This window comes from Fukomys damarensis, unplaced genomic scaffold (genome assembly GCF_012274545.1).
Source record: "Fukomys damarensis isolate Sample0158 unplaced genomic scaffold, DMR_v1.0_HiC HiC_scaffold_10, whole genome shotgun sequence".
NCBI classification, from domain to species: Eukaryota; Metazoa; Chordata; class Mammalia; order Rodentia; family Bathyergidae; genus Fukomys; species Fukomys damarensis.
Window position 1 is genome coordinate 22,518,615 of NW_022900922.1, and position 23,840 is coordinate 22,542,454.

General features: G+C 35.7%; 1 long non-coding RNA gene across 1 annotated transcript in view; it reads left to right on the forward strand.

The window, feature by feature from the left end:
• The window catches only part of LOC104861471, a 52,066-nt gene extending 44,166 nt beyond the window's left edge, over positions 1-7,900 (forward strand). The window contains exon 3 of the long non-coding RNA XR_780057.2: positions 7,847-7,900. This is a non-coding gene — a long non-coding RNA (uncharacterized LOC104861471). The remainder of the gene's footprint in view (positions 1-7,846) is intronic.
• The last annotated feature ends 15,940 nt before the right edge of the window (positions 7,901-23,840 follow it).

Here is a 23,840-nt window from a genome sequence, read left to right on the forward strand (position 1 = left end):
AAGTCTCAGCTTTTATCAAGGGAATGGGTATGTTATGCAGGGAAAGGTAGGACATGAGGAGGGTGAAGTGGACTTTGAAGAGTGGGCAAGCATTTCACCATTTTGTAGACACCCCTCATAGGTTCTGCCCTCCCATGCATCCTCATAGTGCAACCTCCTGATGTTCATTTCTTTGTTCTCAACTGCTGCTTTATGTTCTTTTTTTTTTTTCCTCTCATTGAGTTTATTGGTACATTTTTTTTTATTGAGTTTATTGGTACATTTAGGGATACAGTATAGTTATATTCATTGTTGGGATCATGTACCTTTACATGGCAAGTCTTGATTCTCATTTTTTTCCCCTTACCTCTGCCCTCCCTTCACCCCCTCCTCCCCTCCCCATCTACAAACACTTTATTTTCATCTTTTCATTCTCTCACATTTTTTTCTTTTCCCTTTTTGTTCTTCCCCTACGTATCACACCTTCCCTACACCTTTAGCTCCTTTCCTCCCATTTCTAAATGTCAGTAATCTTATTAGAATCTTATGCATTGTTGCAGAATATTCACACCAGGGAAACTATTTGGTATTTACACATGTGGGACTTATTTATTTCACTTAGGAGTATATCTTCAATATGTATCCATTTTCCTATGAATGAATCTATTCTCTCGCTCTTTATGGCTGAGTAATATTCCATTTTATAGAAAAACCACAACTTCTTTATCCAGTTTCCAACGGATGGGCAAATAGGTTGTTTCCAAGATTTAGCTATTACAAACTGTGCCGCTATAAACATGGGTGCACATACTTCTCTGTGATATGATTCTTTTAGTTCTCTTGGAAAGATACCCAACAGAGGGATGGCTGGGTCAAATGGAACCTCCAGTCCAAGCTCTTTGAGGTATCTCCATATTGATTTCCATAGTGGTTGCACTAGTCTGCACTCCCACCAACAATGGAGGAGGGTTCCTTTCTCCCCACAACCCCGCCAACATTTGTTATTGTGTGATTTCTTGATAGCAGCCATTCTTTGTGGGGTGAGGTGGAATCTCAGTGTTGTTTTCATCTGCATCTCTCGAATGACCAGTGATGTGGAACATTTTTTCATATATTTTCTTGCTGCTTTCACTTCTTTGTATGAGAAATGTCTGTTCATTTCGGATGCCCATTTTTGGATCGGGTCTTTATATTTGGGGGGACTGATTGTTTTGAGTTCTTTATATATCCTTGATAATAGTCCTTTGTCTGAGGTACAGCTGGTAAAAATTTTTTCCCACATTGTAGATTGTCTCTTAGTTCTGCTAATGGTTTCTTTTGAAGTACAGAAGCTTTTTAGTAAGATGAGATCCCAGTTGTTGATTCTTTCTGCTAGTTCCCGTGCTACTGAGGATTTGTTCATAAAGTCTTTTCCTATACCAATGTCTTCCAGAGTTCTGCCTAACTTACTTTCCAGCAAGTTTAATGTTTCTGTTTTAATATTTAGATCTTTAATCCATTTGGATTTTAATTTAGTGCATGGCGAAAGATAAGGGTCTAATTTTAATCTGTGACAGGTTGATATCCAGTTTTTCCAACACCATTTATTAAAGAGGCTATCTTTCCTCCACTGAGGATGGTGAGCTCCTTTGTCGAAGATGAGGTAGCTGAGTACATCTGCATTTGTTTTTGTGTCTTCCAGTCTGTTCCATTGATCCTCAGGCCTATTTCTTTGCCAGTACCATGCTGATTTTATCACAGTGGCTTTGTAGTATAGTTTCAAATTGGGAATTGTTACACCTGGTGCCATGTGACTGTTGCCTATAATGGCTTTTGCTATTCTAGGTCTCTTGTGGTTCCAAATGAATTTTTGGATTCTTTTTTCTAGTTCTGTGAAATATAGTGTTGGAATTTCAATTGGCATTGCATTGAATGTATATAGCAGTTTCGGTAGTATGGCCATTTTCACTATGTTGATTCTTCCTACCCAGGAGCAGGGGATATCTTTCCATTTTTTTATATCCTCTTCGATTTCTTTTTTCAGAGTGCTGTAGTTTTCAGTGTAGAGATCTTTTGTTTCTTTTGTTAGATTGATTCCTAGATACTTCATTTTTTTGGATGCTATTGTAAAAGGAATTTTTTCCCTTATTTCTCTTTCTGTCTGTCTGTTATTTGTGTATAGAAAGGCTATTGATTTTTGGGTATTCACCTTGTATCCAGATACTTTACTGAATCTGTCAATTAAGTCTAGAAGTTTTTTGGTGGAGTTTTTTGGATCTTCAATGTAGAGTATCATATCATCAGCAAATAATGATAGTTTAACTTCTTCCTTTCCTATCTTTATTGCTTTAATTTCTTTCTCTTGTCTAATTGCTGTGGCTAATGTTTCCAGAACTATATTGAAGAGAAGTGGCGATAGTGGGCATCCTTGTCTTGTTCCTGATTTTAACATGAAGGTTTTCAGTTTTTGGCCATTCAATATGATGTTGGCTGATGGTTTTTCATAAATAGCCTTTATTAAATTGAGGTATAGACCATCTATTCCAATTTTTTGCAGGGTTTTTATCATGAATGGGTGTTGAATTTTATCAAATGCTTTTTCTGCATCTATTGAGAGGATCATATGGTTTTTGTCCTTGACTTTGTTAATATAATGTATTACATTCACTGACTTTCGTATGTTGAACCACCCTTGCATCTCTGGAATAAATCCGACTTGGTCATGATGGATGATCTTCTTAATAATCCTCTGTATTCTGTTTGCTAGTATCTTATTAAGGATTTTTGCATCTATATTCATTAAGGAGATTGGTCTGTAGTTCTCCTTTTTGGTTGTATCTTTCTCTGGTTTGGGAATCAGAGTGATACTTGCTTCCAGGAATGAATTTGGAAGTATAGCTTCTCTTTCAATTTCATTGAAAAGTTTGAAGAGTAATGGTAGTAGTTCTTCTCTAAATGTCTTGTAAAATTCAGCAGTGAATCCATCAGGGCCTGGGCTTTTCTTTGTTGGTAAGTTTTTAATTACATTTTCAATTTCACTGATTGTGATTGGGGTGTTTAAAATGTTTTTATCTTCTTCGTTCAACTTTGGTAATTCATAAGTATCTAGAAATCTGTCCATTTCTTCTGTGTTTTCCATTTTATTAGAGTACAGGTTCTCAAAGTAGGTGTTCATGATCCTCTGGATTTCTTTCGGATCTGTTGTGACTTCGCCTTTTTCATTCCTAATTGCATGGATCTGAGCCTTTTCTTTCCTTTTTTTGATAAGATTAGCTAAGGGTTTGTCAATTTTATTTATTCTTTCAAAAAACCAGCTCTTTGTTTCATTTATTTTTTGTATCGTTTTCTTAATTTCAATTGCATTGATTTCTGCTCGGATCTTTATAATTTCCTCTCTTGTTCGAGCTTTGGGTTTTTCTTGCTCTTGTTTTTCTAGGAGTCTAAGTTTCATCGTTAAGTTGTTTATTTGAGCCCGCTCTGTTTTCCTAGTGTGGGCATTCAATGTTATGAATTTTCCACGTAGAACTGCTTTCATTGTGTCCCAAAGATTCCTGTATGTTGTATTGGCATTCTCATTTATTTGTAAAAACTGTCTAATTTCTTCTTTAATTTCCTCTGTAATCCATTGATTGTTTAGGAGAGTGTTGTTCAGTTTCCATGTGCTTGTGAAGTTTCTATAGTTTCTTGTGCTATTGATGTCTAGTTTGATTGCACTATGATCTGATAATAAACAGGGGATGACTTCAATTTTTTTGCATTTATTTAGACCTGTTTTGTGAGCCAGTATGTGGTCTATTTTGGAGAATGATCCATGTGCAGCCGAAAAGAATGTATATTCTGGTTTTTGGGGGTGGAATACTCTATAAACATCTATTAAGTCCATGTGTTCCAAAGCTTGGTTCAGTTCTATTATTTCATTGTTGATTTTCTGCCTAGTAGATCTGTCAATTTGTGATAGTGGGGTATTTAAATCCCCCACTACAATTGTATTAGTGCTTATTTGGTTTTTCATGTTACTTAATATTTGTTTTATATAGTTGGGGGCATTTATATTTGGTGCATATATGTTTATGATTGTCAGCTCTTCCTCTTGAATTGTTCCCTTTACAAGGATGTAGTGTCCTTCTTTGTCTCTCTTAATGAGTTTTGGTTTGAAATTTACTTTATCTGAGAATAAGATTGCTACCCCTGCTTTTTTCTGGACTCCTGACGCATGGAGAATTGTTTTCCATCCTTTCACTTTCAGTCTATGGACTTCCTTTTGCACTAGGTGTGTTTCTTGTATACAACATATTGTTGGATTTTGCTTCTTAATCCATTCTGCCAATCTGTTTCTCTTGATTGGTGAATTGAGGCCATTAACATTGATGGTTACAACTGATATATTTTGACTTATTCTTGTCATGTTTTTGTCCATTTGTTGACTCTTTTTACTTTTTCTCCCATCTCCTTTTAGTTTCTTGCCTTGCCTATTTGATTTGGTCTGTTGGGCCTCATGTTATTGTGAATTTCGTTGTCCTTTTCTAGGATATTGTTTAGAATTCCTTGCAGTGCTGGTTTGGTGTTCATGAAATTTCTCAGGTGCTCTTTGTCGTGGAAGTATTTTATTTCCCCATCTATTTTGAAAGAGAGTTTTGCAGGATACAAAAGTCTAGGTTGGAGATTCTTTTCTTTTAGGACTTGGAATACCTCACTCCAGGCTCTCCTTGACCTAAGGGTTTGTGTTGAAAAGTCTGCTGTGATTCTAATGGGCTTCCCTTTGCATGTGATTTGTTTCTTTTCTCTTACTGCTTGTAGTATTTTGTTTTTCTGTTGGATTTCTGGAATCTTGATTATTATATGTCTAGGTGTAGATTTTTTTTGATCGTGGCTAGTTGGGGTTCTATATGCCTCACTTATCTGTATGTCTAATTCTTCCCTTCTGTTTGGGAAGTTTTCTGTCATTAATTCTGTGAAGAGCTTTTTTATATCATTTGTGTTTTCTCCTGTTTTTTCATGAATTCCTATCAGTCTTATGTTATTTTTCTTTGTATCGTCTAGGAGTTGTTGGATTGATTTCTCATGATCCCTTACTGTTTTTAATAGACCTCTTTTTTCACGGTCACTGACTGCTATCCTATCTTCTATATCTGAAATTCTATCTTCGCAATCTTTTATTCTGTTTCGTACACTTTCAATAGAGTTTTTAATCTCCTGGATATCTGTTTGAATCTGTTTTATGGATTCCATTTCTTTCCTCTGTTGGGCATTCATTGTTTCCATGTCTTTCTTATGCTGAGTCTTCATGGCTTCTATCACAGTCTTGAGCTCATCTATTTTTTTCTCAGTTTCTGCTCTAGAGTCTCGAATCATGACTTCTATTTTGCTCATCATCTCTCTGGCTAGCTGGGAAATTATTTCTGATTTGAATTTTTCTAGAGCCTGATTGATCAATTTTGTTACCTCCTGTGCTATGGGTCCAGGGAGTCCTGTTGGTTCACTATCAGACTTTTCATCCTCATTTGTCCTACTATTTGCTATTGGTGAACTGGATATTTGTTTTTGTGTCTTGCTTAAGTGTTTTCTCATTTTTATTTTTATTGTTGGGTTGTCCTTCTTTAATTTCTGGGTATTACTTAAATCTTCCTAATATAGTTGCGTTTTAGCTTTTGAGTTTCTAATGACTCATAGACATTCTCGTTTTCATAATATCAGAGAAAACAACTCTTTAAATCAATCACCACTCTTTGTCCCAATTGATACATTCAGCAGCCCAATAGGATCAGGCACAGCTTGCCAACTGACCACTTATGGTAGTCATTAATGTATCACCTTTAACTCATGTGAATTAGATTAATTTCAAGAAGCAGCTCATAGTATGTTTGCAGTGAATATTCTTTTCAATATGGCATCTTTACCATTTAGGATGGGGGGTTCGACTTAGAACAAGAGGATTAGATAAGTGAAAGAATTAGAGCAGGTTTGAAGTGAATCCAGAGGTTGTAGAATTACCTTACTATCTTTACAAAGCTATTAAGTTCAGGGGGGATAGAGAGAGTGCAGGAATAAGGACAGGAATATATCCCCTTAACAGTAACAGGCGCTTGCCTTCCCTTGAAGGTACAGAGCCATGAGTGAGGTAAAATGACTGGAGAAAAGAACATAAAGAGAAACCCGTCCTAAAAACAAAAAATAAAAAAAGAAGTCTGAGTTCTTCAGGAACTGGAATAAAAAGGGAGATGAGGGACACTATGGTGGAGCAAGAGACTGAGTTGGAGAGACAGGACAGAAAAAAGAAAGAAATTTTAGGGTGGAAAGAGGAAAAAAGAGACAAGAGAGAGGGAAAGAAAAAGAATTTGAAGGTCCTCTTTCAGGCTATCTCTGATCTCATATTATACCACATGCACAGTCATATGCGGAACCCAATCCCCTGGTTATAGCTAGCCAATGGCTGTTCCTCACGACTGAGACTGAACACAATCTACAAAGCCTAACTTTAGTTTCCTTACCCTCAGGGTTGAACTCCACTCCGTTCTATTACAGGTTTCCCCTGCCCTTTCTTTAAAGATGATCAAAGTTCGGAGCTCAGAAAACTACCCTTCATGGGAACCTATGCCTCTGCAGAGTTGGTCTAAGGACTGGCCCGATCAGGAGTTTTGAGAACGGGGGGGGGGGTCGTGTGGGTGTTTCAAGGGCGCCCGCGCGGCTACCTTCCTTCCTGGGTCTGTTGTCGCGCAGGCCGGGAGCTCACGCGCACGCCGCCGGGTGATCGCAGGCAGGCAGGCAGGCAGGCAGCTGAAAAAAACCCCCTCTGGGGTCTTTGGGGCCTTCCTGGTCTGTTGTCGTGCAGGCCGGGGGCTCCCGCGCAGGCCGGGAGCTCGCGTGCACGCCGCCGGGTGATTGCAGACTTTTGGTACATTTTTGATATACAATAAAGTTACATTCATCATTGTGATCTTGTACCTTTACATGACAGGTGTTGGTTCTCATTTTTTCCCCTTGTCCCTGCCCTCCCTTCATCCCCTCCTCCCCTCACCATTTACAAACACTTTATTTCCATTTTTTTCATTTTCTCCTATTTTTATCTTTTCCCTTATTACCTTTCCTTTACCCTTCCTACTTTCCCTAAACCTTTAGCTCTTTTCTTCCTATTTCACATTGTCAGTTATCTCATTATGATCTTATGTAACATTATAGTTTTTCACACTAGAGATACTATTTGGTATTTATACATGTGTGACTTATTTATTTCATTTAAGAGTATATCCTCAATATGTATCCATTTTCCTATGAATGAATCTAATTTCTCATCTTTTATGGCTGAATAGTATTCCATTTTATAGAAAAACCACATCTTTTTTATCCAGTCTCCAACTGATGGGCAAATGGACTGTTTCCAAGTTTTAGCTATTTCAAACTGTGCTGCTATAAACATAGGTGTGCATATATCACTGTGATATGATTCTTTTAATTATTTTGGAAAGATACCCAGAAGAGGGATGGCTAGGTCCAATGGGTCCTCTACTACTAGTTCTCTGAGGTATCTCCATATTGATTTCCATACTGGTTGCACCAGTCTGCACTCCCACCAACAATGAAGAAGGGTTCCTATCTCCCCATAACCCTGCCAGCATTTGGTATTGGTTAATTTCTTGATAGCAACCATTATTTGTGGGGTGAGGTGGAATCTCAGTGTTGTTTTCATCTGCATCTCTTGAATGACCAGTGATGTGGAACATTTTTTCATATATTTACTTGTTGCTTTTACTTCTTTGAGAAATGTCTGTTCATTTCAGGTGCCCATTTTTGAATCAGGTCTTTATATTTGGTGGGGCTGATTGTTTTGAGTTCTTTATATATTCTAGAGAAGAGTCCTTTGTCTGAGGTGCTGCTTTATGTTCTTTCCCAGGCCTGGCTTCTGTACCCAGTGTTGGCCTACCAATGAAGACACGGCTGGAAAAAGTAAGTCCACAAAAACATCTAGATTATTTTAGTATTCAAATTGTATCTTTGAATAAAATCTTCACTTCTATTCTGAGTACTTTCACTTACAAATGATCAGAAACATATTTTCTTAACTTGATACTCATAAATTTCAAAGATGCTATCTTAAGACCCCTATAAAACCTCGTGGACTTTCAAATTAATAATCTGGTTAGGGTGTACCTGAAAAAATTGCAAAAGTGGAGAAAAAAGTACCATGGTGTTCCTTTACTTAAAATCATACCAAGAAACCTCAACATGTTAAAAATCAAGTATATTATCACTCAGGACATATTATCAGCTAAATTTTATCTGGAATATGTATTTTTGTTTGTGCTTGCTTTTTCAGTTGCTCTGTTGTGTGGAGAGTTGATTTTCCTGTAGCTTATTTGGTATTACAATTCCAAAAAAGGCACCATGGATAGGCTACTGTGGAGACAATTCTTATTTGTTTCAAATTGGAATTTTTGTTGCTACAACATCTGTTATAAGTTGGCTATAGATGGTAACAGAGGTTTTTTGTGAAGTTTTTATTCCACTGATCATATGCACTAGGTTTGGAAAAGACCTATTGTAATTTACTTCACATCTATAGTACATTCACATCAAAGCTTACCATCAGGAATTTCAAAATAAGCTGATTCCAAGGTGATCAGTTTATATAGTGTACTTTAAATAGTGGACCATAGAATTTCCAGTAACCAGGTTTATTATAACATCATGTGCATTACAATGAAATCTCATAAGATAACTGTCAATTATTTTTCCTTCATTTCATTAGCAGAGAGGCCAGATATTTTTGTACAGCTTACTGAGAACTCATGGCACTAAGCATATAATTGTATTCTAAATTGCTTTATTTTAAAAAGTGTCTGTTTGTGTCAGGGCATGATTGACGTTTTGGCAGAACTGTGTAGAACTCTGGAAATAATGTTTATTACTTAACTGATGCATTTACAGGAAAGGTTCAAATATGGAACAATATTTCTGTAGAAAAGCTAGTAATTGCTTTTGGGACTGTATGGCTTTATAATCAGAGCCATGTAGCTTTGGATGGTAGCTGAACACTCTCAGATTTTCATGAATAGGTAAAAAGTTTGGGTCCGTGCATTCATTACACAAATGTATGAATCCCAGTTATTTGTCATGTAGTATAATATGTGCTGTGCATACATTGCAGTATTCATTCCAGTGTGGTCAATATAGCAGGCCTGGCTCATGCCATCAGCAGATAAGTGGCTTTATGCAGGAAATAGAAATAAGAGGAAGATGCGTTCATCCGTACAAATATACATAAAAGGGCATTTCAGATACGAAACTCCAAAATGAGGTGTTACTGTATCTAGATTTTAAAAGTATGTGGCCAGAAATTTCCAAAAACTTCTAGCTTTCTCTCCTAAATAAAGGAATAAAATGGTTCAGAAAGGAGAGATGGGTTGGGGGAGGGGAGGGAGAGAGAGCGAGAGAGAGAGAGAGAGAGAGAGAGAGAGAGAGATGATTTTTTTTGAGGGAAGACCTGTTGGTGACCTGTGCATTCTCCTTTCCCATCCAACTCAGTGAGAAACATCTGTTGAGTTGACTTCCTCAACATAATGAGGTAGACTTCCAGGAGATAATCCTAAAAGTGGCACGTGTTCTTCACCAGAGGGGCAGCCCTGTGGGCAGCCAGGTCCTACTTGAGAGATGGAACAGCGCGAGGGTCCCTGGCTACCTTCCGCTGGAGCCAAGTAAGAAGTCTTTGCAGTGCAGTCAATCTGCATTACGAGGTGTTATTGAGACAAATGTGTGCTTCTCATGGGTCAGATGTTGAAGATGTGAAAGGACACCCTCCTGGGCTCACCTCAGGTCAGAGCATCTCCCAAGAGACAGACTCTAACCAGCAGACTTGATCTATCTCATTCCTTCATCTTGGGGACAGAAGCAGTGGAAACCAAGAAGCCAGTTTACCAGCTTCAGGGCAACAGGAGAAAGTTCTTCCAGGGATGAGAGTCTCCTCAGACTCCACAGAACTCATGAGAGAGATACTCCTCACACCTGCCTTACTCTTGAAGCTGGGCACCAACATACAATGGTTATCAGTTGAGTGATATTCCCATGCTCCCTGGGGACAGGCAGAGACCACAGAAATAAGATGGGCAGGGAGTAACTGGACTGTTATGCTTCTGCCCTTGAATTTCCTTATCTAAAGTCCCACATCATAGATTTAGTGAGATTAGATGGGATAAATGTATAGCAAGTTTAGAACAGCAACTGGCACATACTAAGTACCATGCAGGATAAAGAATTGTTGGGGAGAGAAACAGCAGTTCATAGATGCAGAATGGAAGGATCAAAGGGTAATGTTTTTAGGAAGGAGAACATCAATCGTGCAAGAAAAATCCAAACAGGGAAGGAAACATCATACATGGTGTTCTGGAAAGCTTGCATTTAGTTGTTTATTTTTTCCACCCTTCACCTCATTTTTCCTCTGGAAACTTCTCTGAATATCTGACATGACGTGAAACAAAAATTGCCAATTTTATATGGTCTAAAGAATTATTTTGTCTCTATTGTAATCATTACCTTTCATGGAATAAAGTCAAACATTGCTGAAGAGCAAAATGGTGCTAATTTTCTCCGTGAAATGCTAAGTATGCTAGTAGCTATGTTTCCCTAAATAGATGGGGCGCACTGACCAGGGAAGTAGTTTGTTGTTGTTAGTGACCCATTGGCCAGACATTTTCAACCCTGCGTTTCAGGTGGATGATCCTTCTCCATGTTCTCACCATCCCCAGCTCCCAGGGGCAGCAGTGGTTCCTGACATAGGGGTAGGGGCTCCACGTGTACCTGGTGGGAGAAGAGGTGTATGTAGTTTTAACAGTGTCTTAGTGGTTCGGCTACAGCTCCACCCTACCCTGGCTTTTCCCTCTTATCCCACCTCTCTCTCCATTCATACCTGGAGAGTCCCAGTGCCATCTAAGGTGATTCACTAATTCACAAGGCCTTCTTAAAAGAGCAATGAGGTCAGTGACTATAAATTATTAAGTAGATTTATTAAGCTTTAATTTATGCACAATAAAATTTACCTCACTTAAACCAGAAAATTTAATGGTTTTGAGTGTAGTTACAGATGTTGTTCCATCCATGTTGCAGCATGTATTAATATTTTGTTCCTTTTTATTGCTGAAAAATATTCCATTGTATGGATATACCACATTAGTACATCTGTTCATCGGTGGATGTGCGTTTGGGTTGCTTCTGCACTATATTATTTCAACAGTGCGGTGCATCAGACCATGGAATTGATTTTATTTTGGGTGAAATTACTGGATTGTTGATGTCTAACCATTTACCAAACTCCAGATAGTCGTATCACCTAGAGAATTACAAACAATAGTGGAGATGTCACCAAAACCATCAAAACCTAGGGCTAATTGATCTCAAATGTTAAAAAGTGAAACAGAGCCTACAAAACTGGAATTAGTTATGAGTACGAAGGAACTGCCCAAACTTCTGGGATTCCTGGAGTCAGTTTCAGTGTACCCATCTCTGGCTAATTAGTGCTGATACTTTATTTACAGATTGAAGGACAGGTATGGATTAAATCACCAAGAATTTTAAAAAATGGATTGTTTTACTTATTTAATAACAAATGGCTTCAGCTTGAACAAACATATCTCTTCAACGATATAGCAGCTTTTAATATAGCATTGCCAAAATATTAGGGTGAATAGCTTTTTTTTTTTTGTCTTGGCACAGTGTACATAAACATACAATGCCTTGCTTAAATATTCATAGATTCCCAGCTTGCAGTACAGTAACTTAATAATAAAATATTTTGAAGAGGGGACGGTGCTGTGCAGCTTGTGATACCACTAATGGGTTTGAAGAGGATGCTAATGCATTGTAGGAGGAAGTGAATTGAGCTCTCGTGTGTAAAGGAGGATTATAAAATATAATTATGAAAAAGGAACAGTGGCAGGCTTGAGGAAGTTCTGTTGATGTGTGGGTACTACAAACGACATGTTTTGTTGATGAGAGAGAAGGCTTAGATGGATATTTACTGTGCTAGCAATCTTTTCTACCTGGAAACATGGAATGCATTATAGAAATAGCCATTTTGTGAGCTCCAGAATGAAAATTAAATAGTGTAAGATGGAGGCTGACAAGACCCAGGCAGCTTTTCATACTGAATAACAGTTGTCTAGGAAAGCATAGCTTTCATATCAAGAACTTCATGAAGGTACAGGAAGAAAAAAAGTGATATGACCATCAAAAGTAGAGGAAAACTTTTTTTAATAAAAAGAAGCTTTAGGAATTACAGAAAATTAAAACAATTCTTAGTATCATGCTAGCAGTGGAGAAAGCATAAAGACTTCCTAAATATCATTTCTTGGGCAGCTTTGACAACTTGTTATAAATTGTGGGCATTAGCCCATGGCTCAGCCTCATCAAGCAAAACAAAGAAATGTTCTTAGAATATTAACCTGATATTTCCACGAAAGAAGCACAATGCCTAATAACTCAATTGGGTTAAGAGAGATGGACCCTAATTGCCATTGGGTTGGTGTTAAACTGAACCTCCTTCCCTGCTTGAGAAATTCTCAATGATAAGCTTGAAGCCCAGTGCTTTGCTCCAAACTTTAAACAAAGGGATGCATGGGAAATAGCAATAAATCTTATTTTCAAAAGCACTTAGCTAAATAAATGTGGCCACTAAATGGAACTATTTGGGAAGATCAATGTGTCTTCTAATGATTTAGACATTGTTTAAAACATTACTAAATGCTATACTTCTGTAAATAAATTCTTAAAAATCACACACACCTAAAATATAGGTAGCACCAAGTTTAAGTAGTTGTCAATATTTACTACATTTTTTTCGGTCCTCTGTCTCTCTGTCTCCCTCCCCCTCTCCCTTGTTTTATAGCTTTGTACTGAAATATCTGCATTCTCAACTTCATTTATTCTCTTTCCTTCCTCAAAAGAAGCCACTTTTGAGAAATGGTTGTTAATTTTTCTCATGCATTTTTGAGGTGGTCAGTACTTGTGAATATATGCATATATATTACTCGCTTGTAATGAGATGCAAAAATTTATATTTTAAGTCTCTCTAATAGTGTTCTTTTGCAACTTTTTTCATTTGACAATGTATTTTAGGATATGTGTAACTATATATTCATATAGTTACACGGCTACTTGGTATTTCACTGTATTAATAAACCAAAGTTTTCCTCTATCAACTTTTCTCCTGAAAGACTAAATAAATATAAATATGAATATGTGTCGTAAGTTAAAAGCCATTCAGACATTTAAAGTAAAAATTTTAATTGTATCCATTTGGTAACATTTTCGGTGGGTACTGGGGATTGAACCTGGGACCTTTGCATTGCACCAGCCCTTTTTATTGGTTTTTAAAATTTTGGGACAGAATTTGCAATCCTCCAGCCTCTGCCTTCGATAAGACTAGGATCACAGTCTTACATCAACATTCCCAGCTTTGGTCACTTTTTGACTATTTTGTTTTGTGATTTTGTAAAGGAGATCTTTCTCTGTTCTGTATAGTAGTAATTTGTCAGTTATATGTATTATAAATTCTACTGGTCTGTGTTATTTTTGTTTATCCTTTCCTTAAAGTAACATTTTAACGTTTAACAAATTTTAAAATTGCGATGCTGTCAGATTTAACATTTTCTTTTATCTTTGGTTTTTAGGGTTTAGATATTCTCTTCTACCTTAATATCAAACATGTATTCATTAATATCTTATCTTAAAAAGTGCAAAGTAAGCATTTCAGGTCTGTAAACTTGTGTGTGTGTGTGTGTGTGTGTGCATGCACATGTGCATCTGTTAATATCAAACATGTATTCATTAATATCTTATCTTAAAAAGTGCAAAGTAAGCATTTCAGGTCTGTAAACTTGTGTGTGTGTGTGTGTGTGTGTGCATGCACATGTGTGCATCTGTATCTGCAATGCAATGTAAGGTTCTAATTGTATCTTTTACTGTACATCAGTAATTATCCCAGTACTATTTAACTGACTAGCTCCTTATTGTCCTGGTGATTTGTAAGGTCATCTTTATTTATATGTGTTCAATATCTTGTTTCTAATTGGACAAGTAGGAGCGCAGTTGCTCAGGTGCATATTTAACTTTCTAAGAGACTATCAAATAGCTTTTTATGGTGGCTGTACAATTTTACATTTGTACCAGTAATATATATGTTCCAGTAGCCCTGTGTTTTCCTTAACATTTGATATGGTTAGTCACTGTGTTTTGTGTGTGTGGTGCTGGGGATCAAACCTAGTCCTCACACATGCCAGGCAACTACTATACCACTTAGCCCCATCATGAGCCTTTCATTAGTGCGCTAGTCAGTTTTCCATTTCTGGGACCCAATACTGACATACATGAATTAAAGGAGGAAAGATTTATTTTAGCTCACAGTTTCTGACGTTTCAGTCCATGGACAGCTGGCTTCAAGGAAGAAATATCATGGCAGAACAGTGTGGCAGGGGAAAGCTGTTTGCCTCATGGAAGCCAGGAAGCAGTGAGAAAGTGGAAAAAAACAAAACAAAACAAAACAAACCCAGTGACCTACTTCCTCCAACTAGATTTCTTCTCCTAACATCACATTTTACATCACGTTTACCCATTGAGCTCATCAGTGGATTAATCCATTAATGCCCTCATGATTCAGTCATTTCTCTAAGTCCCTTCTCTAAGCATCATGAGTTGTTGGCAGACACTTTGTGTTTCAATCATGTTTAGATCTAAAATGTCTCCCTAACGTCTCATGTTTGATTGGACTCTGAAGGTTCATGCATTGATGAGTCCAGTTGCTGGATGTTTGTTTAGAAGATGGGGCCAGGTTGGAGGTAGATGACTGGGGATATGCTCTGAAAGGGTAGATTTTTGTTGCCAGGTCCTCTCTTTGTGTCTGTTTCCCAGTGGCCATGAGGTGATCATTTTTCCCCCTGACCTTCCCTTCTGGGAGGATGTTTCTGCCTTGGAGCCAACTGACCATGAAATGAATCCCTTGAACTATAATTAAGTTAAACTTCTTCTCCTTTAAGCTGTGGGTGTTCTATATTGTGCTCCTGTAACAAGAAAGCTGACTAATTCACACTATCATAGTCACACTCATTAATTTTTAATACTAATCATCCTAGTATATATTTAGTGGTATGTCACTGTGCTTCATGTGTTTTTCTTTTTCGATGATGAGGCTGTTCAAATTTTTGTTTAATCTTTTTTTTGGTACTAGGGATTGAACTCGGGACCTTGCAGGTGGCAGCACCACAAGGCTAAATCCCTGGCCTCTTCTATTGGTTTGTTTCTTTACTATTGAATTTTAAGAGTTCTCTGTATATTCTGGTATGAGTCCTTTGTTAGAAATCTGATTAGCAGATATTTTCTCTCAGTTGGTAGTTTGCCTTTCATTCTCTTAATCATGTATTCCACAGAGCAAAAATTTTAATTATGATAAAGTCCAAATTATCTTTTTTAAAATTGACTGTGCTTGTAGCTTTGGGTCTAAGAATGTTTTTACCTAATCCTTGGTCACAACACATTTTTTTCTATGCTTTGTTTTAAAAGTTGATAATTTTCCATTTTCCATTTAGGTCTTCAATCTATTCTGATTTAAGTAGGGTATAAATTGGTCAGATTTTAAAAAATACAGATATCTAATTATGCCAGCAGTATTTGTTGAAAGACTGTACTTTCTGTTAATTGGTTTTGCATCTCTGTCCAAATTAAATGGGCTTATTTGTTTCAGTCTATGTTTTTTTTTTTTTTGGTACCGGGGATCGAACTTGGGTACTTGCACTTGTGAGGCAGGTGGCAGAACCACTGAACTAAATCTCTGGCCTGAGTCTATTCTTATACTACACTGTCTTGATAACTGTCAACTTTATAGATCATGAAATCATGTACTGTGATTTTCAGCTCTGTTTTTTTATGTTGTTTAGACTATTTTAATTTATTTGTGCTTCCATATGTTTATTTTAGATTTACTTGTCTATATCAAAGATTTCTGCTGTAATTTTGATTTGGCTTATGTTGACTCCCGATAACAATTTCAAAAAAATTTTAATGCTATAATACTAAGTCCTCAAATACATCAATAGGACATATTTATCAATTTTTATAGGTTTTGTTTGATATCTTTTTTAGTGATTAATAGTTTTTAACATGCAGATCCTGTATTTATTTTATTATCTTTGTACCTAAACAGTACTGCTTTTAAATTTACCCTTCTATATATTCATGTCTAGTATGTAGGAATGCAATTAAACAGCACTTAATTTGTATTTTTATTTGGAATGAATTGTTTTTAAGATAGTTAAGATTTTAATGAATAAACAATATATTTTCTTTTTGTCTTTTAATTTTGTATCTTTCTATAGTTTTTCTCTTGTAAATAATTCTGTGGCAATTGTAAATTTTTTTCTTTGCTGATACTAGGTAATTGAATGCAGGGCCTTCATAATGAAGTAAATCCTAGCTAGCTCTTTTTAAATTTTATTTTAAGACAGGGTCTCACTAAGTTGTTAAGTCATGCAAATTACACTCCAACTTGCAATCCTCGCACTTCACCCCCCCCAGAATGCTGCGATCACAAGTATGTGCCATCCTGTCACACTTGGCAATTATAAACTATATCATAATAGCATTTCATTTATCATTGCTTTTTGGTGCATAGAAGTACTATATTTTATAATAATCTTTCACCAATAATATTGCTAAAATCTAAAGTTTAAAAATATACATTACCTATGTAAATATTATTTTAATATACAATCAGACTGTAAAGTAATAATGAGATTTTTTAAAAATGCTAACTCTCCAAAAATCAGGTACATGTTTCACACTCACAGGAGATTGCCAATTGGACAATGAATTTTCAGTAGTTAAAAAGCTTTTGCTTAAACAATGGAGTCTTTCCAAAATAATATTTATTGAGAAAATATTTTATTGTTCAATTTTTAAATTTGTTTAAATTAATTATTTTACAGTATTAAATATTCACTTCCTCAGCCACATGTAGGTGATGAAGAGATACATGAAGTTAGTGACTCCTTTATTGGACAGTGTGGCTTTAATTAGTTCTGATATTTTCCATTTTTCTATATAATATTTTGACCTCCTTTTCATTTTTAATCCTGTTTTCTTTGATTATATTCTCTTGTTCATGCTTTTGCAGCTGATGATTATTTCATTAATTTAAAATTCTTTTACATTATTATAATTGATTTAAAAAGATGATAATTTTATTCACAGTATTGCTTTACATGTATCTCATTGTCAATTCAGTTTTATATTCATTCTGATCCTATTTTCAAATCTTCTATGACTCATGAATAATTTAGGGACATTTAAAAAAATTTTAATATCTTTGTATCATTTCTATCATTATTTTAATTTTATTGCATCCCAGATAATTTAGTTGGTAGCTATATATTCTGGTATTTGTTGAGACTTCCTTTGTGGGCTGGTGTGTTTTATGTATTCCTAAGGTCAAGTTCTAATTTTGTTTTGTTTTGTTAGCAATTGTAAGTCACTGTGGTCTATCAGTGCTAGAATACATCCTGTTATAATCTCCTACTATCTGATATTCTGTCAATTTCTTTGTAATTTTAGGAAGTTTTAATAATGTAATTCAGACAGGTTTTTTGAGAACACACAGTTTAAAATTGGCCTTATCCTTTTGTAACAGTTGTAGTGTTTCCCTCCCTCCCTCCCTCCCTCCCTCCCTCCTTCCTTGCCTCCCTTCCTTGCTGCTCTTCCTCCTCCTCCTTTCTCTCTCTGAGCCTCCCTAAATCCCTCTGTCTCCCTGTCCCTTTCCCTCTCTCCCTCCCTCCTTGAGAGTGACTGATATATTGGTAGTTGAATTCAGGAAATTTAAGTGAGAAGCATGGGGGAGGTGGAGCAAATGAGCAGATATCTGTGGTATTGTACTAGGTGAAAACTCTCTGGGGGTTGGGAAGGCTGGGAGATTTTTGCATGGATTCCACCCCTTGGTGGTTGACCTGGGATTGTGATTCCTTCACACATGCAGACTGGTCACAAGACAGTCAGCAAGCTTACCAAACTACTCAAGCAGAGAAATTGAAAACCAGCTGCTGAAGCTGGAGATTGTTAAGATGGAGGAAACCTCATAGAAGCAGCAGAGGGCTGAGGGGACAGAGGACCATTGAGGTGTGGTATCAACAGCCCTTGGGGTTATGTATGGTTAAGTTTAATTTTTAAAATCCAACCTGAGAATGCCTGTTCTTCAGATCTTGGTTTTTGTCCATTGACATTATTTGAATTTTTGTTCACAGTAGTTATATTCCATCTATTTATTACATGTTTTGCCTCCCATGTAGTGATAACTATTAAATATATTGAATTTTATTTATGTTAATTTTTATCTTTTCTGCTGGTTTTAAAAATAAAACTTTTATTTGAATTTTTTGATAATGATCCTTAAAATTTGAGTAGGAAATATTTACCTTAACCTAAAAGTTAAATACTTGTTATCCTTAGCATTTTTATTTTAGTACCGGGGATCAAACTTAGGACCTTGAGCTTGTGAGGCAGGTGGTGGAACCAGTGAGCTAAATCCATGTCCCCCTTAGCATTTTTTTTTTTAAACAGAAGAAATAGACTTCTTAATCTGCAAATCCCTTGTTCTATACATGGGTAGGTAGTTGTGTAATATTTTAATTTGTACTTGATTTTTATATTCTCATACTAAGCATTATTTTATGTAGCCAGTGCTTACTTACTAATTTATGTGTTCAACATTGTTTCTTATATATCTTCCATTTGAATTCAATTCCTTTTTAAAAAAAATATATCTCTTGATACTACTTTCAGTAAGAGATTCTCTTTTCTTTTCTTTCTTTCTCTTCTGTGGCCAAAATAGTTTTAAGTTCCACTCTGAAAAATTATTTAATCATATACAAATTCCTGTGTTACAATCATTTTCTGAACACAATTCCATTGTCATGTGGCTTAATTATGTTATCTATCTACTTCTTGTCTCTTTATAGATAACTTATTCTTCCTGCTGGTGCTTTTTATATTCATTTCTCTTTCCCAGTAGTTGTTTTCACAGTGAGGTATCTGGGTGTGGAATTATTTTTCTTAGCTGCTCTAGGGTCACTGAACATACACCTTCTATCTGTGGACTTATGTCTTTCATCTTCTATGAAAAATAACTTGGTCATTTTCTCCTTTCATTTGATCTTTCCCTATTCCATCTATTCTTTTGGAATTACCATAGCCATGTATTAATATTCCTAATTTTTATCTATTATGTCTTTTCATCACTTATTTATATTTTCTATCTTAGTGATTTTAAATATATTATTCTGTATAATTTCCTCAGATATTTTAGTTTTCAATTTCTCTCATATATTTCTAATCTATTCTTTATCTATTGATTTTTAAAATTTCAATGATAATATTTTTTATTTCTATAAGTCCTCTTGGCTTACTTATAATTTTTTCTGATCTCTTAGTTTAGCCATCCAAATTGACAACTGAAATTTTTATGCTTTTAATTACTTTATTTATTCTCTCTCCACTTTTTGATCATTGTTTTATCATCCAAAGACTTTGCAGTTCTAATACATTTTGGTCTTGTATTTGGTAATTTCTCCTGTGAGCACGTGTTTTGTGGGGGGTTGGAAAGGGAGACTTTTTCTTGGTCTGTTTTGGAATTGTCTAAGTGCCCAAGTGTGATCAGTGGTTCATATCCATGCTTCATATTAATGCTCAGCTTGGATTTTCCCCAATTGTGTGATATTTGACCATAAAGTAAGTATATCTGGGTTTAGATTTCTAGCACAGCTCTTTGTTTGCTTTGTTTTCCAGCACTGTCCAAAGATAACTTCTTTTTTTAAAGACAGGGTCTCACTATGTAGTTGAGACTGACCTGGAACTCACTATGTAGCCTAGGCTGATCTTGAACTCAGCAATCCTCCTGCCTCAGCCTCTCAGGTGCTGGGATTATAGGCATGTGCCACCATGCCCAGCACAGTGTCTTTTTTTTTTGAGGATAACTTCTTTATTTATTTCTTGTCTTCCTGTTCTTATTGGCAGAATATTTGCCTTCTCTCTGATTTGTATGCTGTTCAGTAATCCCAGTTTTTTAAGATAGTTTCTCTCCTAACTTTTTTAAAAACATAGATGATGGTCTTTGGCTATCAGATGCATACTAAAATCCAGCCCTTATATGACCAAGCTAGAACCCTTCTCTTTCTCCAAACACCAAGAAAGCTGCAGAGGATGCCCTTGACCTATTATTCTGAATTTTCATTGCCTTTTTAAATGACTTCTAGACATTGCTTTCTAATTACTGAAAACTCAGCTGAACATCAAAAGGTCAAATATCTTTTATTTATTGTTTTTAGAAAAATATAAAAATTTGCATCGAGTCTTCTGACTTGTCTGTTGTATGGCTAGATTTGAAAACTCTGTAGTAATTCTTTCAGGATAGATTTCAGAATGTACTTGCAATCTGTAGGCTACGTGATCTTTTTAGTGACTGATCATATATTACATACCCAAGTTTGCAGAGGTTCAAAGAACAGCCCATGGGGTAATGCCATTAAATTTGCTTCCATTCTAAGATTTGAAATATGGTTTCATAAAATAAAGGGAACAGAAAATGCACTTTTCCAGTGTACATTATGCAGTGCTGTCACATTATACAGATCCTATGACATTAAGTAGACCAAACATAAAAACTCAATATTTGTTCACTTTTCTGTGTCCCACAGTGCTACTGAATAATTCAGTCATAACAAACAGACCGAATGCATCACATTTTCAACTACTTTTAGCTGACCTAGGGTTTTGGGAGTTCTTGTCTTCCTTTTTCTTTATATGTTTGCTCTATTTATTATCTTTCTGGGACAATCTGACAAGTGGCTGACAATGATTTAAATAGGACTTAATATGGTCAGTAGAAAAAAAATGTAGAGAATCATGTCATTCTAATTTAGAACTTCTGTATTTCGTATTTGTGATGGGACCTCACACCTGTGACAAAGGACTACAGTCTTCGGTGTGCTTAGTTGTCTGAAATTTCAGAACAAGTCAAACATCGTCTCCTGTACTGTGCTGAATAGCCACAGTAGAATTAAAACAATTTTTACAATGACTAAAAAACACTTTGAAGGGCTAGGAGTGATTCAGTTGTTCATATATATAAAGCACAGTAGTGCTGTCGAATGCACTATGATTTTACTGCCCTTAACAAAGCATTTTCTATATTTTCTTCTGGGTACCTGCAGATTCTCCCTGCTTCCCGCAGAAGTGGGGAACATGGGTTTCTCTGAAGGATTATTGGAAATAGTCTTGAAGAGAAAAGCTAGGAAAGTGGAGAAAAAAAATACAAAGCTTCTTACCTTAAGCAGGAATAGAATCTTATAAAACCCCCCAAAAGCAGGAAGGATAAAATAATCAAACTGAAACAAAGCAGCAACCTACAAATAACAAAGGATAGAGCCAGGCACAAATGCTGAGGCTTATAACCCTAAAACTAGAGTGTATTTTTACTCTAGTGTATTACTCTAGAAATAATTCACAAGCTCTTTGAGACCGAAATTGTTTATTTCTCTAAACACTACTTTATAGACAACAGCGACTTTTAAAATTTGTTGAAGAAAGAAAAAGAAATACTTGGGTAGGAAGCAATGCTCTGTTATATTACAGCTTTTGGTTTTTGCTACTGAATGTATCTCTTTATTAGTCCATATTTTAGAGTTGACTATATTGTCATTTTAATATTACCCTTAGTGTTATATTTTTAATTAAGTTTAATTGGTTGGCTACTTTGCCCTAAGATTGTATTCTCATAGTTTTCTATGCCTGGAGGAAATCTACCTGTAGAAATTTTACTTTTCTGAATAAGTACTAGCATTTGCCTGGTAGAAGCAACCTGAATTATTGACAGGGAATATTTTAAAACTCAGTTCTGTTTTAATGACAGAAGTATTACATTAATTTAGAACTTGTTGATTATTTTGAAGATGTGGCTTTTATTTCAAGGTAATCTAATTAATCTCTCCCTTTACTGATTTATAATTTTTTTTTTGGTGGGGCTAATTGGTACAATACATATTTCAAGTTGCTTTTTCAATAAAGCAACATCTTGGACAGAATCACCCCAAACACTTGTCTTATTTGTGACAAATGGCTGGCCAATGTTCAAGCAAGCAGCACAGAACAATAAACAACTCTTTCAACCCCTGTGAAGATGATCACTTACTAATGAATCAAGTCCCTAATTTCAGCCTCATTTTTACTATGTTGTCTATGGCTGTATGCACTCCTTTATGTATGCTAAGTAATTGTGCATCACTACCTAACTTCTAGTTGTCTATTGACTTTTATTCATGTGCTATAAGCCATGGTTTATGAAGCTAGAATATAAATAAAATTGGATAGTATATATAAATATTAAGATGAAAAATAGTACATATATCAAAGTGATTTAGAGAAACATGAAGAATGTAGCAGAACTTGTGATTCAGTTGGTATAGCTGAAACTAAATTGAGCTCTGTGTATTTCACAAAGGACAAAGCACAATATAGTCTTGGCACAGAAAACAATATAGGAAACCCAGTAGGCTAGATGGTATTTATTGAATGGTAATTAGGGAGGCTACAAGTTATTTTGGAAAGACAGTTACAATAAATTCTGGAAGGAATCTATCATTTGCATCTCTGTGTAAGGGCTATTGGGTAATGTGATAAACAATGTGTTCAGTCATTTTGTGGAAGATAGTCTTTCCACAAATGGAAGCTAGTAGGGATTGACTGGAGAAACTGAAGTGATAACATGCAGTTGTAATGCAGAAGAATTATTTTTCTAAGATCTTGGTTACTAGAGTTGAAACAGTTCCTAAAGACCAGATTTAATTCAGAAAGCGTTTCCCCTTATTGGTTAAATAATTAGAGTTCTAATCACCTGCAGAGTCAGAGTTAATTCATGATTAAACTATGTGACCAGCCTAAGGAAGGGAGTATTTTTTTAAAAAAAGAGTCTGTACATTTTAGATACCAGATGCATGGATATTATGAGATTATTTTTATTCTTATCTGTGGAGGTGAGCTGTGGGAATGGGTATAGTCAGATCACTTCAGATATGCAGTATGAAAGAAAGCATTTTACTTAAAAATGAATGCAAAAGCTGGTATTACCAATTGGATACTTAAACCATTAAAGAGCTCTATAGAGCATTTGACTTCAGAAAAACTCAGTGTCTTCCTTTTGGGCTCTTGAATATGAATCAGCTAACAAGAAACAACACTGCTTAGTCATTAATCCCATTGATGGCCAAATCAGACAGAACTAAATTCAAATCTTAGATCCACCATTTGTTAACTGGAATCTTGTGGAAGTGCTTCTTTTAATCCTAAATGCTCTTTCCTGTATAGTAAAAACAACAGTGAGACTTAGTTTGAGGTGATGCAAATAGCAAGGTCTTATTGATTATAATTATAATGACTAAATAAAATTATTTCTTCCCAGGTATCTGAATAAATTACACTCTGTTTTCCCTCTTTTTTTTGGTACTGGGGATTGAACAAGTGCAAAGTCCTTGAACTTGTGAGGCAGGTGGCAGAACCACTGAGCTAAATCTGCAGCTAAATTACACTATGTTTAAAAAATACTATATAATTTGAAAATATCTGTGAAATACACTAGTTCTATTTTAAGATGGTTCACGTTGACCTGTTATTTCTTATAACAATTGACCAACAAGTCCAGCTACTTATTAACATTACCCCTAGCTGTTGTTAATAAGTTCATTCTATTAGGATAGGAAGAGACCTGCTAATTTTGTAACTCTGTGTGTCAATATGTGCTCAAGCGTTTCACGCAGTTGATGAACAAGATTTCAGTTATAACTTTTTCTTAAACCAAGTTACTTAAA